At 35.1% G+C, this 19,973-nt stretch overlaps 1 non-coding gene and 1 pseudogene across 1 annotated transcript; one reads left to right on the top strand and one right to left on the bottom strand.

Moving 5' to 3' along the window:
- Positions 1-3,283: 3,283 nt before the first annotated feature.
- LOC120205500 lies at positions 3,284-18,066 on the top strand (annotated as a pseudogene).
- On the bottom strand, positions 16,528-16,601 carry LOC120205516. The gene has a single exon (XR_005524036.1). It is a non-coding gene; the product is annotated as a small nucleolar RNA Z105 (small nucleolar RNA).
- Positions 18,067-19,973: the final 1,907 nt, after the last annotated feature.

Raw genomic sequence — 19,973 nt, 5'->3', positions numbered from 1 at the left:
CTGGAAGAAATCAATGGTTGTGAGGATGAACTGGAATGTGATGTTCCTACTGAACTATTAAGATTGGTAGAAAAAGAAGACAAACAAATTCTACCCCACAAAGAAGAGGTTAAGACTGTGAATTTGGGAACAGATGAAGAAAGAAAAGAGGTGAAAATTGGTACTACTCTGACAGTCCAGATAAAACAAGAATTGATAAATCTCCTTCAAGAGTTCAAAGATATCTTTGCATGGTCTTATCAAGATATGCCTGGTTTGAGCATAGATATAGTGATACACAAGCTTCCAATCAATCCAGAATATAAACCGGTTCAACAAAAGCTCAGAAGAATGAGGCCAGAAATGTTGTTGCAAATCAAAGAAGAAGTGATGAAACAAATCAATGCAGGTTTCCTACAGGCATCTAAATACCCAGAATGGGTAGCCAACATTGTTCCCGTACCTAAGAAAAATGGAAAAGTTCGAATGTGCGTGGATTACAGAGATCTCAACAAAGCTAGTCCGAAAGATAGTTTTCCCTTACCCCACATAGACACATTGGTGGACAATACTGCAGGGCATGCATGGTTTTCATTTATGGATGGATTTTCAGGATATAATCAGATAAAAATGAATCCTGAAGACATGGAAAAAACAACATTTATAACCATGTGGGGCACATTCTGTTATAAAGTGATGCCATTTGGATTGAAAAATGCAGGTGCAACATATCAAAGAGCCATGGTAACTTTGTTTCATGACATGATGCACAAAGAGATTGAAATATACGTAGATGACATGATTGCTAAATCCCGAACTGAAAAAGAACATATTCAAAATTTGAGGAAGCTTTTCCAGAGATTGAGGAAGTATCAATTAAAGCTCAACCCCGCTAAATGCACTTTTGGAGTAACTTCTGGGAAACTTTTGGGATTTGTGGTCAGCAAAAAAGGAATTGAGATTGATCCAGATAAAGTCAAAGCAATTCAAGATCTTCCACCACCCAATACAAAAAAAGAAGTTCGAGGCTTTTTGGGAAGATTAAATTATATATCTCGGTTCATTTCTCAATTAACTGATAAATGTGATCCAGTGTTCAAATTACTTCGAAAGAACAATCCTGAAGTCTGGAATGAAGAATGTCAAGAAACTTTGGATATTATTAAGAAATATTTATCCAATGCCCCAATTTTAGTATCACCAATACCTGATAGACCATTAATTCTCTACTTGACAGTCTTCGAAAATTCGATGGGATGTGTACTAGGACAGCATGATGAATCAGGAAGGAAAGAAAAAGCTATTTATTATCTGAGCAAGAAATTTACCGATTGTGAAGTTCGATATCCACCAATACAAAAATTATGTTGTGCTTTGGTGTGGACTACTCGAAGACTCAGACAATATATGTTATACCATACTACTTGGTTGATATCCAAACTTGATCCTTTAAAGTTCTTAATGGAATCACCAGCTTTGACAGACAGAATGGCTAGATGGCAGATGTTATTATCTGAGTTTGATATTGTATATGTCAACCAAAAAGCGATAAAAGGAAGTGTCATAGCTGATTTTTGGCCAGTCGTGTATCAAATGATTATCAGCCTTTGAACTTTAATTTTCCCGATGAAGATCTGTTATGCATATCCATGAATGAAGAAGTCAAAACAAATGATGCATTTGCAACTTGGAAGCTTTACTTTGACGGAGCATCTAATGCTTTGGGACGAGGAATCGGGGCAGTGTTAATTTCTCCTGAAAATATTTATTATCCCTTTACGAGTAGATTGGAGTTCTTTTGCACCAATAACATGGCGGAATATGAAGCTTGTGTCATGGGGATGAAAGCAGCTATAGAAAGGAAAATCAAATTTCTCAAGATATATGGAGATTCATCGTTAGTGGTATATCAATTGCGAGGAGAATGGGAAACAAAAGATCCCAAATTGTTGGAATATCGAAATTTTACCCTCGAATTAGTGAAAGAATTTGAGAAAGTTACCTTCAATTATCTCCCTCGAGAAGAAAATCAAATGGCAGATGCTTTGGCTACATTAGCTGCTATGTTTCAAGCAACTAAGAAGGTTGATATGATGCCAATCAAAATGCAAGTATATGAAATTCCTGCACATTGTTATAGTGTGGAAGAAGAGGTAGATGGTAAACCATGGTATCATGATATCCTGCAATATATCAAAAATCAAAGTTATCCACCAAATGCAACAGAAATTGATAAAAGAACCTTGAGAAGAATGGTTGCTGGATATTTTCTTGATGGAGAGATTATGTATAGAAGAAGCAGTGATCAAATGCTGTTGAGATGTTTAAATACCAGTGAAGCTCGAAATGTCATTGAAGAAGTACACAGTGGAATATGTGGAACACATGCAAATGGTCTTTCCATGGCCAGAAAAATAATGAGATATGGATACTATTGGGCTACTATGTACACAGATTGCATTGATTACGCAAGGAAATGTCATAAATGCCAGATATATGCAGACAAGATTCATGTACCCCCATCACCTTTACATGTAATGACAGCACCCTGGCCATTTTCTATGTGGGGAATAGATGTCATTGGAGCAATCACACCAAAAGCATCGAATGGACATTGTTTCATTCTTGTGGCAATTGATTATTTTACCAAATGGGTTGAAGCTGCTTCATACACTAATATTAAGAGGTCCACAGTCTGCAAATTCATAAAGAAAGAGATAGTTTGTCGATATGGCCTACCAGAGAGGATCATTACAGACAATGCTTTGAACCTGAACAACAAAATGATGACCGAACTTTGTGCACAATTCAAGATCAAACATGCAAATTCAGTGGCATATCGTCCAAAGATGAATGGGGCAGTTGAAGCAGCAAATAAGAACATCAAGAGAATCATTACAAAGACTACTGAAACTTACAAAGATTGGCACGAGAAGTTACCTTTTGCTCTATATGCATACCGAACTACTGTTCGAACATCTACTGGGGCAACGCCTTTTCTTTAGTCTACGGGATGGAAGCAGTCTTACCAATTGAAGTTGAGATTCCATCGCTCCGAATATTGAGAGAAATAAAATTGGATGAATCTGAATGGATCCAAGCTAGATTTGATCAATTGAACCTTATTGAAGAGAAAAGATTGAAAGCTATTTGCCATGGACAGATGTATCAAAAACGGATGATGAAGTCTCATGATAAGAAAGTACATCCAAGAGAATTCCAAGAGGGTGATCTAGTACTAAAAAAGATCTTGCCTATACATAAAGATTTCCGTGGGAAATGGATGCCTAATTGGGAAGGGCCATACGTTGTGAAAAAGGCCTTTTCCGGAGGAGCGTTGATCTTGGCAGAAATGGATGGAAAAATTCTGAAAAATCCAATAAACTCGGATTCTGTCAAGAAATATTATGCTTGAAAAAAAAAAAAAAGAGAAGAAAAAGAAAGGGGGTCAAGGTGAAAACCCGCAAAGGGCATCTTGTAACCAAAGGAAGGATTTGAGTTGAAAACCTGAAAAGGCGGCTCAAATGCAAGTTGATATTAGGCATCTGGCAATTGAACTCTCTTAAGATTTTGACAGTTTGGAAGAAACTTCACATCCACAAGCATTTTGACAACGTTTGAGATCTTCCATACAAAAGTTTCCATCATTACTCTAAATTGTGTCAACTGGATTAATTTAGAAATACTTATGCTTATAATTTGTTGAGACATTTGAATTTTTATCATTCTTATGCTTGCCATAACTTTGAATACAATTCTATCTATTTCAAGTTCAATTTATTTGAAATTAAATTTATTTTTGGAAATTCAATTTATTCTTTTCTATTGAATTAACATAATTTTGAAATAATTTAAAGATTTCTGAATATCACTTTATGTTAATACTTTTAAATACATGGAATACAAAGTAGGCAAATCATCACTAGCTTAAAGCCATGAACATCAAGATTATTACAAGTGGTGCTACCGACAACAAGGTCGAATCCGCCAAATCTACTCATCAATTGCTCCAACCGATCACCATTCAGTTCTTGCACATCTGTTTTCAAAGATATACTAAAACAGTAGAAGATGATCTTTGCAGTACTGATTCCAGCAAAGAACAAGACATTGATATCACTAGGAAACATGTTTCTATACAGATCCTTGTATATGGTTTTTATGGAAACCTAGAAGCATTTCCACCTCATCAGGTTCAAGTGGAGTAACTTTATTCTTTCCAACCCATACTAGATTCCATTTTTAGCACTCATCAAGAACATACTTCTGGACACTCGAAGGATTCCAAGAAAGCCATCATTTCTTTGTCAATGGAAAAGCATCAGCACATGGATGAAGCATAATAAGAGAAACTTTGTTTTTAATTGGCAGAATTATATAGCCCTTTTCAGTGTAATAGCATGGAAATGCTTCAAATCTACAAATTCTGGCTTTACATCGAATAAGTACTGTGATATCCCAGTCCAAACATTAAATAGAACAAATGAATTTACCAATAGCATCTTCTGGAAGTGTTCTTTGAGTTATTTGATCTGATTTGACAAAACCAATCATTGAATTTGGAAGATGAATGTGCCAATAGCATCTTCTGGAAGTGTTCTTTGAGTTATCTGATCTGGTTTGACAGAACCAATCATTGAATTTGGAAGATGAATGTGCCAATAGCATCTTCTGGAAGTGTTCTTTGAGTTATCTGATCTGGTTTGACAAATCCAATCATTGAATTTGGAAGATGAATGTGCTCCATAGCATCTTCTGGAAGTGTTCTTTGAGTTATCTGATCTGGTTTGACAAAACCAATCATTGAATTTGGAAGATGAATGTGCCAATAGCATCTTCTGGAAGTGTTCTTTGAGTTATCTGATCTGGTTTGACAAAACCAATCATTGAATTTGGAAGATGAATGTGTTCATAGCATCTTCTGGAAGTGTTCTTTGAGTTATCTGATCTGGTTTGACAAAACCAATCATTGAATTTGGAAGATGAATGTGTTCATAGTATCTTCTGGAAGTGTTCTTTGAGTTATCTGATCTGATTCAGTAGGAACCCCAGAACCAATCGTTGGAATTGAAAGATGAACTACATGATTATCTTCATTAAGAAGCTCCTTTTCAAGCTTCCTCTGCTTCCTTTTCAAAAAAAACATAGCCCAAGTTTCGCCTTTGCTTGTAATTAGGATCATTGCATAATGACTTCCTATTTTTTACCAGAAGAAGTGCATCAGCAGCCTTAGTCATTTGAGAAGCACATGTAAAATTTGCCAATTCTGCAATTGATGAATCTGGACCACATTTCTTCAGGGCTATTGAAGTTTCAGCCCATGAGAATCTCATTTTTGTCAAGTATAACAGTTTATTCTCCTCAGAATTCAAGATTTCTCGGTATTAGAAGAACTATCGATATCTGTGAAATCATCTTGAAAGGTCACTTCATAATCAGATAAGTTGTTATCAGAATCAACATGTTGCCAGAATGCAAGCTTTTCAAGAGCCTATACTATTGAGTTTTATTCTCAAGAGGTTTTGTGACATTATATCTACATCTACATTTGTCAAAGATGATAGATTCTTTGATTTGAAGAAGACAGATATATTGGGTTTTTACAATTGAAGAAATACTCAATTCACCCGTCTAAAATCAAACAACTTAATATTCATGCATCATATTTAGGCATTTGCAAAAATAGATGCATTTTCATTCATTTTTGTTGAATTTCTAACAGGAATTTCAAAAATTTTAGCAAAGATTCAAATTTATCATTTGAAGGATCAGCTTTTCCAGTTCGAGTTCATAATGAGAAGAACTCATCTGAAGAAGGAAGAAGAAGTTCATAATGAGAAGAATTTGTTCAACCTTTTACCTGAATTCATCACTTGATGGATCATCTTTTCCAGAGAAAGTTCATAATGAGAAGAACTCATCTGAAGAAGGAAGAAGAAGTTCATAATGAGAAGAATTTGTTCAACCTTTTACCTGAATTCATCACTTGATGGATCATCTTTTCCAGAGAAAGTTCATAATGAGAAGAACTCATCTGAAGAAGGAAGAAGAAGTTCATAATGAGAAGAATTTGTTCAACCTTTTACCTGAATTCATCACTTGATGGATCATCTTTTCCAGAAAAAGTTCATAATGAGAAGAACTCATCTGAAGAAGGAAGAAGAAGTTCATAATGAGAAGAATTTGTTCAACCTTTTACCTGAATCCATCAATTGATGGATTATCTTTTCCGGAGAAGTTCATAATGAGAAGAACTCATCTGAAGAAGAAAGAAGAAGTTCATAATAAGAAGAACTTGTTCAACTTTTGGCATAATTCTATCACAGAAGGAGATAGATTAACATCAGCCTTTCTAGAGAAAGTTCATAATGAGAAGAACTCATCAAGAGCTTATTCAACCTTTTGAATGACTCTATCACAGAAAGGAGGTTATCATTATCCCCAGCAGAAAGTTCATAATAAGAAGAACTTATTTGGAGAGAGAGAAGAATTTATTCAATATCTCCATTATGATCAAAGTAAAGTCAAATGGATAAAAAAATTTATTATCTTTTCATCTTTGCCCTATTCTTGTTAACACAAGAATGAGCAAAGAGGGGCAGCTGAAGATACTAATTTTTTATCCATATTATTATTAATATTATTATTATTATTATTATTATTATTATTATTACTATTATCATTATTATTATTATTATTATTATTATTATTATTATTATTACTATTATTATTAAATATATTAAATACATATAAATATTATTAAAAATAAATAAATAATAAAAAATATAATTACAGGCCCAATTACAATTGGACCGGCCCAGTTACAAACCAACCAGAGCCGGTCCAAATCCAACCAGAAACCCTAAATATTTGGGTTTCCAGTTAGGGTTTCCTAACCCTAATCTAGCCAGCCGCCATCTTCAATCTCAACCGTTGGATCTGGTTTGATCCAACGGTCCACCAGTTGCCAGAGGAAACCCTAGGGTATCTATACCCTAGGGACACGTCCCAGCGCCGCCGCTGCTGCTTCCAGAAGCCCTCACCGCCTCCGCCGCTGCCACGTCCCGAATGATGCTTCCAGAAGATCAACGCCAGCCGTCCATGCAAGGCTACGGGGTGAGTCACCACTGGTAGTCCGGTGACTCACCGAGGCCCCCTCTTCGGACCGGTCTGAGACGAACACCGGTGGTGGCTATAAAAGCCACCACCCATCTGCGAAAGAAAAAGAAGAAAATGGAGACAAAAAACCAGGGACAGAGACAGAACCAAAAAGAAAAAAAAAGGAAAATAGAGAGAGATATAAAACTACCAACGATCCCAACAGAGCAAAAACAAAAACAGAAGGAAAAAGAGAGGAGAGAAGCTTACCAAGGAAGCCTTGACCGTCGCCGGAAACACTGAACATCGCCGGAGAACCGAAAATACCGAAGGTATATTTATAGATCTGTTCCGATTGGGAGCCATTTAAGGAAAAAGAACATCGGAACCGTCCTTAGGACGGTCCGATCTATCCAATAGTATAAAAATAAATTTTCCGGCCACCGGATGCGGTGGCCGGCGGGGACACTCGCGGCAGCAGACGGCTGCCGGATTCCCTCCGGTGAGGGAATCTAGAGAGAGGCCAGAGAGAATTCTCTCTCTCTCTCTCTCTTTCTGCTTAAAGAAAAAAAAAAGAAGAAATGAAATGGTTGGTCCTTCGGGCCAGCCGGTTTGGACCATTTATAGTCCTTCCCGAACGACGTCGTTTCGGGAAGGACTATGCGCGTAATTACAAAATAGTTAAAACCCGTCCGTAGTCCTCCCAACTTGTAAATTTTATATTTTGGTCACTAAACTGAATTTATAATAATTTTAATTCAGTCTTTGAATTTTAATTTTGTTCATTTTAGTCCTTTTTATTAAAATAATATATTTAGGATAAATAACAAATTTAATCCCTTAATTTTAATAAATAATTTTTTAATCCCTAGTTCATATTTTTAATTTAATTTATTATAAAATTCGAATTTTAGATAATTTTATTTTGGTCACTAAATTATTAAATTAGAAAATAAAATATTTAATCCCTATAATTTCAATTAATTAGGAATTAGATTTAGTTTTATTTTAATTATAATTTAGTTATTTATTTTATATGTCTTCATTTATTGTTTTTATATTGTTTTAGTAAATATTTTATTGTTATAATAAATAGTAATTTTTAAATATTTATTTTTAATATCGAAGAAAAGGACAGTCTTAATACAACTAGATGTCCTATTCTGATATTTTAAAATTAAAAAGTAAATAATATTATTTAAATTAATATTTATCAATATCAAAGAAAAGAGCTGTCTTAAGGCACCTAGAAGTTCTTTTCTGATATTTTTAAATAAATAAATAAATTTTTTATATAATTTTGAAATAATAGAATTATAAATTAAACATATTTTTGAATTTTTAAAATTTTAATAATAGAGACAATTTATAATTAAAAAGTACCAATTTTGGGCGTTGTAGGGGTGCTAATCCTTCCCTAAACGTAACCGACCACGAATCCCTTTTTATTATTAAAAAGAACGAATTTTTGGTTATAAAACGCAGATCAGTTCATCTTTTAAATAATGTTTTCTTAAAAACTTTTTTTTAAAAGATAATTTTTAGGTATTCGACCTACCTGACCCAAAAGGCCGATGGCGACTCCCAAATTATTTTCAAAACCATTTATTCACATCAATTTTCCCGCCAGAAATTATAATATTTCGTGCCCGGACGAAAACCGGTTACGACAATACTTATTAAATGACACATGAGAAAATATTCAAGCTATGTGATAGATAATTCTAGACACGTTCCTATTTTTGTTTCTAAATCTTTAATACATGTTATATATATATATATGATTAGGCGCTTCAGTTTATACTATTCTTTGGAAATACTATATAATATAATAAATAAAATACAATATAATTATTAAATGACACAGCAGTTCAATCGATATTATTTGTATTATAAAGTGTAAAAAATGTTAAAATATATTTAATACATATTGTTTTTTAATCTATGGGTGAAATAATATCTAAATAATATTATATTAAAAATTTATATCAAACTAAATAATCTCAAAGTTTAAATCTTTATTATAAGATCTAGAATGTGAAGCTAATCCATACTAAATGTACTAAAAAAACATATAGTTTTATTTGTTTATTTTAAATTTGTTAAGTGGTCGATGTGCAATCTAAAGTTCAGGTTAGGAAGATCTTGATCTATTTATAGAATAAAGGTTAATACTTAATAATTGAGGAACGAGTACATATGTCGTTGTGTTGTCCTTCATATGAACCTTCGTTGGGTTCCCTTTATTAATTTCCCCCTCTTTATAATCATTTTTAAATTCTAAAAGGAAATTAAATCTGACATTTTAAATTAACTGGCCTGAATATTTGATGAAAATCAATTATTATTTGGCACATTTTTAGTGATTTTTTCTTAAATGGGATAAAACTATAATAAATAGAGTTTAAATTGTTTTAAAATTTTAAAAATAAATAAATGAAACATTTATCACCATTTTAGTATTGTTCGTTAAAAAACTCTTTAATAATGTAATCCAAATTAAAAGTACGTTTAACATCAGATTTTTTACGACATTTAATATTTTTAGCTATGATTGAAACCCTAGCCGCCGAAGAATTGCCAATCCCTAAAAAACAACGTCGCCGTGATGAAGCGTTGCCTGGCCATCGCGACCCTCCTCCGTTATCGAATCCTTCCATCCCGTCACAAGTTCCTGTTCCTGTTCCCCCCGTCTCTCATAAAGATACCGTGATGGGTTCCTGCGAACCATGTGCTGTCGAAGATCTTTTACCACTTGAGGGTAAAGACTTTGATTTACTTGAAGAAGATGAATGTGTAGGAGAATCTAATGGCATCCCGTTCTTTAATTTTTCTGAACGTGTTCAAGCGTTGACTCTTAAAAGCATGGAGCAAACCTTGGAGATTAAGGTCCTTGGCCAACGAATCAGCTACAATGTCTTACACACCAGTGATAACTGGGACACTTCTATTCCCATTTCTGAGGCTATCACTACCTTTACAGAAGTTGTTTCGCATTGGAACGCTGAGGTTTATGGATCCATTGGGCGCAATAAGAAAACTCTTATGGCTCGTCTTCGGGTATTCAGCCATGTCTTGATCAACATTGCTCCCGCCATTTATTAGATCTCGAGTCCAAACTACTGGCTGAATTAGAAAACATCCTTGATCAGAAAGAGCAAATCTGGATCCAGAAATTCCGAACTGATTGGATAACTTTCGGCGATCGCAATACGAAGTTATTTCACTCTAGAGCTATCACTCGCCACCGTCAAAATTCGATCCTTAAAACAATAAAATTATTCAGAGGGAGGAGGCTGCTCATTTTTTTGCTAGTCATTTTACTTTGGACGTTGGCTTACCGGGGCCCTTATCCCATTCAGGCAAGTTCTCTCCTCTTCCTTATTTGCTTACTTCGGGCCTGACTGAAACTCTCTCTGAGGAGGAGATTAAAGCTGCTTTATTTTCTATAGGCCCCCTCAAATCCCCGGGTATCAATGGATTACATGCTCATTTTTTCTAAAAGAATTGGGGCATTGTTAAGCTCTCTATCTACGCTATGGTCCTTTTGGCTTTTTCTCATCATACAATGGCTTCCAATCTTCACCGCACAATTCTGGCTCTTATTCCGAAAGTTAATCATCCTGAGACTTTCGTTTATCTTCTCCCTATCAATTTATGTTCAGTCCTTTATAAATTCATCACAAAAATTGTGGTTAGAAGACTTCAAAAAATCATTCCTCACTTGATTGGACCTCATTAAACAAGCTTCATCAAAGGACAAAGTATAACGGAGAATATTATCGTTAATCTCGAAGTGATACACACCATGCAATAAAAAAAAGGCAAAACTGACTGGATGGTCATCAAAGTTGATCTTCAGAAGGAATAAGATAGAGTTCGGTGGGACTTTATAAAAGAAACTATTTCAGATGCAGGTCTTCCCCGTCCTCTGATTGATTTAATTATGCTTTGTATTACATTTTCCAAAACGCAGGTTCAATGGAATGGCATCCTAAGTTCAGAATTCTCACCTGAGCGAGGAATACGTCAAGGGACCGTCTTTCTCCCTATATTTTTAACCTGACTATGGAAAAACTTAGTCATACCATAGATCATTGTGTAGCTTCTCGAGATTGGTCGACAATCATACTGTCGCGTCATGGCAGTCCAGTATCCCATTTATTTTTTTACTGATGATCTGATTCTCCATGCAAATGCAGATTTGGCAAATGCAGATTTGGCAAATGCAGCTATGATTGAATCAACTCTTGATGTTTTTTTGCTAGCATTTGGGACATCTGGTCAATAAGCAAAAGACAACAATATTTTTTTCGCCAACTACGCCGAGCGATTTACGAGTTCATATCTGTTCTAGACGGAGGTTTCGCGAGGTCCCTACTATAGGTTAATACCTTGGGGTGCCTGTTCGACACTCGGTGCAAACAAGGATTTATATCATTTCATTCTTGATAAAATCCAGAGCAAACTTGATTGTTGGTCGGCTCAGACCCTTTCGTTCACTGGACGGGTTACTTTTGCTAAAACGGTTCTTCAAAGTATTCCAACATATGTTATGCAAGATAGTAAGCTTCCGAAATATCTCTGTGATGACATTGAACGGGCTATCCTTCGTTTTATATGGGGCTCCACAGCCCAGGCCACCTCCATCTCTTTAGTTCGATGGGAGACTCTCTGTCAGCCATTTTCGACGGGTGGATTAAGATTGCGAAAGATGGAATTTCAAAATGTTGCACTCCTTTTTAAAGCTTGCAATGCCGTAATCCTCTCTCCTGATTTTTGAATTCGATTTTTACGTGAAAAATATAGGGTCACTGAGATTTGCCCTTTCTCGATTGCTCGCTCATCTTGCTCTCCCTTTTGGCGTCAATTATCAAATTTGTGGCCATCATTCCATGCTAATCTGGCATGGTCTTTGGCAAATGGAATTTCTGTTAGCTTTTGGACCGATGTATGGCTCCCAGAGGTTGATAATCTCATAATTTTGCAGCTTCCGATCGCCCTCCTGATATTTCGCTTTAAGTTGAGAATGTCCTCAATCCTGATGGCTCTTGGAATTTGATTATCACTTAATCCTGGTGTTATTCCTCAAGTTAAACGTTGCCTAGATCCAACTCCTACCATGAGGCCCGATGTGTGCTATTGTCCGGGAGTGCAAGCCGGTCTTTTACGGTAAAAAGTGCGTACAACACTTTATGTCACTCGTCTTGGGAGGAAAAACGTCCTTGCTAGTCTGTCATTTGGAAACTTCCAGTTCCTGAACGTGTACGTGGCTTCCTTTGGCTAGCCATGCATGATAAAGCGCTTACAAATCACGCTAGGTGTGTGCGAGAGTTTAGCCAAGATCACTCGTATGTCTCTTGTTCTAGTGAAAGTGAGACGATGCTTCACATCTTAAGAGATTGCCACGCCTCCCGTAGTCCCGTTGGATCTGGAATTCTCTTCTCGCGAAATACCCTCTCTTTCTTTCTATACATGTTCTCGTGATGATTGGCTACTGGAAAATTTAAATTCAACGTTTTTCTGTGCTGAGATTCAGGGCCCTTGGAATGTGATGTTTGCTCCACTAACTTGGCAGTTATGGGAAGCTCTAAACCTTGATGTTTTCCAAAACTAGATCATTCCTCCAACATCAATCCTTCATCTCAGTCTCGCGTGGAGCAAACTCTACCTTGGTTGCATCACTAGTAGAGGACCTGGTGTTGTACCAGCACTGAATTATGTTCAGTTGAAGTGTCTTAACCCAGTATGGGTTGTTCTAAACTCAGATGGTGCCGTTTCCCGCACTACTAATCACGGGTCCATTGGAGGCCTCTTCCGGGATCACACTGGTTCTTATCTTGGAGCTTATACAAAGTTTTTAGGCCTCACAACAGCTTTTGATGTAGAACTTTGGGGGTGTTTATGAAGCCTAAAACTAGCGTGGACTTTTGTTTTGAAAAGTTGATTGTACATACGGATAACAGAGACGTTTATCGTCTGCGTTCCCCAGCTTCGGTGACTAGTCCTTTTGCAGCAGTCCGTATGATTGCGTCCTATTGTGCCAAAGCTTGGTATGTTGATTTTCTTTGTGTTCCTCGAGAAGCAAACATGGCTGCAGATCAATTAGCAAAGATGGCATCGACAAGTACCTTTTCACTTGTCTCTTTTGAATCCCTACCAGCATCTCTTCAAGAAGTCTTATACATGGACTTGCATGGACCACCTTTTATCCATGTAAAAGCCTAATCTATGGCTCCCTTTCCATTAAAAAAAAGTACGTTTAACATCGAACTTAATATGAATAGGAATAAGACTTTCGATAAATATATAATTTTTCACTCATTCAATTTTTTAATATATACTACCTTATAATTACTTTAATATATACTATATTATAATTACTTCAAATTACTAAAAAATAATAATTATATATAGGATTATTATCTTACATCCAAAGTCATAATAATGCAAAATTATTTTTGAGAAATTACATTTCAAGTTTCCACAAATAAAAATAATGTCCATAAAAAGCCGTTCAAAACTCGACAAGGATTTGATTTGTAATATTCTTGTATATATGTTTTCTTGCATAATCCGTTGGATTATATAAGCAATTTATTTGGCAAACAAGAGATTAAACCCCACCAACCGACATAAGCACATTACATCCATAATTATAAGCTCCAAAACACCCCCTTTCCCCTAAGCATATGGATTTAAATTCAACTAAATTTTGTAGATTTTTTGAATGGGATTTAGTATCTTTGGTTCAATCATATAGGCATATGGGATCATAAAAAAAGGTTGCCATTTCAACATCAATTTCTCCCTTACTAGCAAATCAAATTATTGGTAGTGACGATGTCGACAAATAATTTTTTTTTAAATAATTACTTTAAAAAAATTAATGTCCAATTTTTTTCTTCAAAAAAGTAAACTTTAAAAGAACTTTTATAACTTTTAAATCTTTAAAAAATTCAAAATATAATAAGAATTTTTAAATTATTTAAAATATTAAATAATGACATTCTAAAATTTTGAAAACCAATACCCTCTCACCCGTGATGGTCCCTCCCTATTATTGAGTACTTATTTAAAACTGAAAAAGGATAATGAACTCCATGAATGGGTTCATTGCATGCACAAGGGTTTTTATTTTTTTTAAAAAGAGAAGAAAATTAATTATAAAAGCAATTAAATAATGCACCAATAAGGAAAGTTTTGTTTTATGTCATAGATTCAGGTTTTTGGTTGATATCACGTCTAATCCGTACTTATGATTGTGTGGATAACAATAAATTTGAGCTTGATAAGGTAATTAGGAACATTTTGGATCAGGTTTTTAATTCTCTTTAGAATCTGTGACCTAATTCTGTCCAAGATTAAAGTTTGGACATGTTTCTAATACTATGAGTCGGCTTGGATCATTCAGGAATGGACATGGTTGGGTTCAGGATGGAATTCGGTCAATTTGACCTCGACCTGAAAATATATACATTTCACCTGAAACTCGATCTAAATTTAGGAGTGAATTCATCTTATCTGAACCCGATTTGACCAGGCCCGAAATAAATAAATAAATAAATATTTTTTTATTCAATAAATACATGGATCTAATTAAAAAAAATGATATATAAAGGTTATTATTGTAATTATTCTTAAATATATAAAGTGAATTTAATTTTTTTTCGGGTCGGTCGAGTTGGGTAGTTTTCACCTTGATCCCGATCCGAACATACCCTCTAAAAAAACCATGCTCGAACTCGACTGGAAACCAATTTTTTTTAAAAAAAATCAACCCGATCAGGTCGGACCGAAACTCATCGGATTCGAGGCTCGTGTCCATCCCTATTCATCACTTAATAAAATAATAAAATTTTAAATAACAAATTAGCCAGGCCTCTGAAAATCTTGGAGATTCACAAGGTTGCAATTTGAAAATCTTTGAACTTGATCAAAGATGAGTACAATACAAGTTTATGTAGTGTTGGAGTACCTCTTAAGAACTCTTAATGTTATTTTAAGGGATAACTGCCTCTATCGGCCTATCCTCGTCTATCCTCAACGTACTATTTCAGATCATAGTATAATATCAACGTTGAAATAAAAACAAACCATGCAGAAATAACGATTGAAGGTATATGAGCCTCAAAAGTTAGTGTATAAAGCCCAAATTAAACTTGCACGCCACAATGAACCCAACTCAAGTTGAAGGTATATTTTAAAATTGGCTTAATAGTTGCGTAAACTATACTTCAAATTAATTGTTGGTGTCTAAATTATTTTTTTGTTAAAAATAGATACTTAATATTTTCAATGTTACACTTTTAGATGTCTGGACCATAACGGCTGTTAAATTCTACCGTTAACTAACACGTGTCACCTATATAAAATTTCATTTTTTTTAAAAAAATATATACTTTTAGCTGCCTAAACAATACCTCAAATTGACTTTTGGTGCTTAAAGAATTTTTTTGTTAAAAATAGTTTCCTAATGTTTTCTCCATTACACTTTTAGGTACTTACAGTTGTATTTTTTTTATTTTTTAAAAATAAAAAATATTATTTAAAAATTAAAAAAAAAAATAAACTCTCCCTACGTCATTCCTCTCCCTCCCATCTCCCACCTCCAATGACGATGAAAGGTCACCACCGACTGGATGACTGGATTTTGTTCAGAGCTGGACGAGAAGTTCAATCGTAGCGGCCATATAACGTACGACTAGTTGTAGCTGTTAAAATCATCAAAAAACAACGAAGGAAGACTTAGAAAATTGACGACCCTTCACAACACTTTTCACGATGAGCAACGCAGTTCCACAGTGGGTAAGGAAATGAGTTTTGGTCGCAACTACAACATAGTTCTAATAGTGTCAACGATGACGACTACATACCGACGATAAATTGACTATAGAATTTTGAGATCTTATTAGAGTTTTTAAATTTATAACATTAATTTTTTTTTAAAATTTTAAATTTAGAAGGTAATGATCAAATTTGACGATCATTATGGTTCAAACAACTAAAATTGTAATGTTAAATAATTTCTGACAAAAAAACTAAGCATCAAAATTTAATTTAAACACCTAAAAGTATATTAACTACTAAGATAATAGGCCTGCTTGTTTAATTTTACAACAAATGTCCTTATAATGATTTCTATGTCAGATTTAATCATCACCACTCCAGTTGAAATTTCAATCTAAAATACACAAATGTTAAGCAAAAATTAGTATATCTTATGGATTGATTGATATCAGAATTGTGTTGAATCGAAGACTAATAGGTTAATATTAGTTCGAAAATGTTAAAATAAGTTCGCAACAAATGGTTATTCCTCATTAACCCTGCAGGTCTACACAACAATCACTGTTTCTTGATGTTCTTACAATAATAAAACTAAACAATGAGCTTTGTCTTCAAAACTGAAGAAGAATATAACAGAAAACTCTGGGTTTTTTCAGGCATTCAGAATGAGTAGGAGATTATAGATCATCAAAATGATCAGATAATGTTTCATAAATTCATTCTCATTATGCCTTAACGCACCAGAGAGAAGAAAAAAAACTGTTTAAAGTTAAAAATGTAAATCGGTGAAATCTGTCTAAATTTGTGTTTTGAACAATAAGTTTAGAAAATAACCATAAATTCTACATAAATGATTAGGGGATGATTTTTATACCATTGTATTCATATATCAATCTAGTTTTATTTAAAAAAAACGGAAACTGATTTCGAGATGTATTCAAAAAATATAATTTTTTAATTGAGGATACATAAGAAAACAGAGCCGCATTTTCTGCTCAAAACAACTTCTTTTAGTCAAATTTGAAAATTTACTATAAGTTTTACAAATGGAACTAGAAGGGGTGCCTTATATGGTTAGATTTGTATTTGAGTCTAATTTCCAGTGGTATAATGTTAGATGGATATCAAAGAAGTGTTACACGTGTATGAGGAGGTAGTTATTTTGTTAGTTTGGTTAACTAGGTCTGTTAGTTTGTTAGTCCGTTATTGGGGAGCTGATGAGCTTAACCTTTCTTATAAATGTAGTGTCCCTGCTGAGATGAATACAACATATACTTTCTTGTGTATACTTGCGTTTGTAATCACTTCTTAACATGGTATCTTTCACCAAAGTCCTGGGAATTTTGGTTTCACGCTTCTAAACTTTCTCTCTCTGGTTCTTCACTCATGGTGCACAATGGGTTTAGTCAGCAAACTGCTGACTCAGTTTCCATGGATTCTACAACTTCCCATTTTTTCCATTAATCTCTACAATTTCATAGCTGAAACCGTCGCTAACTCCGTCACTTTGACCGTCACCATCAATGATGACGTGTCGGGTGTATAAGATTGTATTGACAATGGTAGTGTACAGATTGGAGGTTCAGATAATTTGAAAACATCGTTTTTGAGCTCCGATGGGAGCATCGATGTTCATGCTGGTGAAAGATTAGGTCGCGGCGTTGTTACTGATGCAATTACCACTCCGGTCGTTAATACTTCTGCTTACTTCTTTAAGAAAACTCAAGAGCTTATTGACTTCAAGGAGAAACACCATACAAGTTTTGAATACAGGCGGTATGGAAATCCAACTATAGTCGTTGTGGAGAAGAAGATAAGTGCATTTGAGGGGACTGAATCGACCCTGATTATGGCATCTGGTACGTGTGCCAGCACGATCATGCTGATGGCATTAGTCCCTGCCGGGGGACATATGGTAACAACAACAGATTGCTACCGGAAAACTAGGATTTTATTGAGAACTTTCTGCCTAAAATAGGAATCTCGGTTACTGTTATTGACCCCACAGATGTGGATGGCCTGGAGGCTGCACTCAGTGAGAACAAAGTTTCTCCTTTCTTTATCGAGTCTCCCACAAACCCTTTCCTAAGATGTGTTGACATAGAAAGAGTTTCAAAGATGTGTCACAGCAAGCATTTCGGCCGCAAGGGAGCTGTGTTCAACTTACTCTGTGGTGATGCAGACCAAATGTTTCAATGATGTTGCTGGTGTTTGGTTTGTTTCACATTGTTGTTATAGAATAGGTTTTTTTTAAGAATTTTTTTGTTGAATGTTCTTCCACATCAAAAGTTTGCATCGATTCAAGTCGAACGGAGGGAAACATCGACACTTCCGATTCAAGTTGAACGGAGGGAAGCATCGACACTTCCGATTCAAATCAAACGGAAGGAAGCATCGACACTTCCGATTCAAGTGAACGAAAAGAAGCATCGACACTTTCGATTCAAGTCGAACGGAGGGAATCATCGGCACTTTCGATTCGAATCAAACGGAAGGAATCATCGACACTTCCGATTCAAATCGAATGGAAAGAAGCATCGGATTGTTTGATTCAAGTGTTCATTTCTTCATCAAGAAGGAAAAGTAGCTGGAATGTTAGATTGTTGTCAAAGAGGAGAAAAGGAAGAGTAGGGGGAATGTTAGATGGATATCAAAGAAGTGTTACACTTGTATGAGGAGGTAGTTATTTTGTTAGTTTGGTTAACTAGGTCTGTTAGTTTGTTAGTCCATTACTGGGGAGCTGATGAACTTAACATTTCTTATAAATGTAATGTCCTTGCTGAGATGAATACAACATATACTTTCCTGTGTATACTTGCGTTTGTAATCACTTCTTAACATATAAACAGAATAATTTTTAAGTGTGTATATTAATACAAAATAATATCTCTTTGAAGGTAGTGTAAACTGCCATAATATGAAATATAATATAAAATTGTGGTAAAAATTGGGATCGAACCAAATTGAATGCAGATGATTAAATTGAAGCTTAGTGAGGCTTATATTTACTTGATTATAATTTCAATGTGAGTGCAAGACATGCATAACATTATACATAGATGTTTTATACATCATCAGGTAGGACTTGTGATAAGTCTACCTTATCTATGTTGGCGTGATATTTATGTTATTTATCATATATTTGACGTATTCTAAATATGTCAAAAGTTGAGTATAAAATGCTTTGATCATTGGTTATTATATATGATTTTTGTTTTGTATATATATATATATATGATGTTATTTTGAGTATGAACTGCCCAATGGGAAATTATATTAATATTGTAACACCCTAATTTAGGGGCCAAATTTAAAAAAATATAAATTGGTGAATTTAATTGGTATTTTTGGAAGAAATCAGAGATTAAATTATAAGATTTCAAAGTTAGCAGACCGTTTTAAGAAGTGTAGGAAATTTAGTGGCTAAACCTATGATTTAGCCATTTTTATTTTGGAGAGAATTATAAATCTCTCCCCCGTATGTTTTCTGGAAATTTTTCCAGATTTTCCTCTTCATCAACCCCTCTTTGAACTCCGATCTACTCGCCGTTCGACCTCCAATCGACGAGCCGAAACCACCATCGTGTTCGTTGTCAACCGAGGAACAAAACCCCTCAAACCTTTCGTCGTGAATTTCAGTCGGAAGTATCGTCGGTAATAACTCGGTTTTAGTTGGTCTTTCATCGATTCACTACGATCAGGTCATCTGTTTACGATACCTCCCGCACCATCGTGTTCCTTGTGCCGTTCCGAGTCCACCGGTGTCCTCCCTTTTCTCCGGCGGCGGCGGCGCGTGTGGAGGTGAAGCGGTCAAAGTTTCCGATTCGTTGAAATCGAGCTCTCCGCCGTTCAAAAATTTGAACCGAGCTTTGTAAGTATCTCGAAATCGCTTAAAATAATTTTTAAGAATTTTTTCGGGAATTTTTCGATATCAGGGCACTATTCACGCGCCCTCACGCGCCGCCACTGCACGCGGGGAAGAAAAAAGTGACCGGTTTGACCGGTTTTGGTGTACAGTTAACCGGTTTGACCGATCACAACCCGACCCGACCCGTTGACCCAACCGACCCGTTGACCCGTTGATCGTTAACCCATTGACCGTTGAC

This window comes from Hibiscus syriacus, unplaced genomic scaffold, assembly GCF_006381635.1.
Source record: "Hibiscus syriacus cultivar Baekdansim isolate YM2019G1 unplaced genomic scaffold, ASM638163v2 tig00012493_pilon, whole genome shotgun sequence".
NCBI lineage: Eukaryota > Viridiplantae > Streptophyta > Magnoliopsida > Malvales > Malvaceae > Hibiscus > Hibiscus syriacus.
Note: the sequence above shows the minus strand (reverse complement) of the source record. Positions and strands in the feature narration are given on the sequence as shown.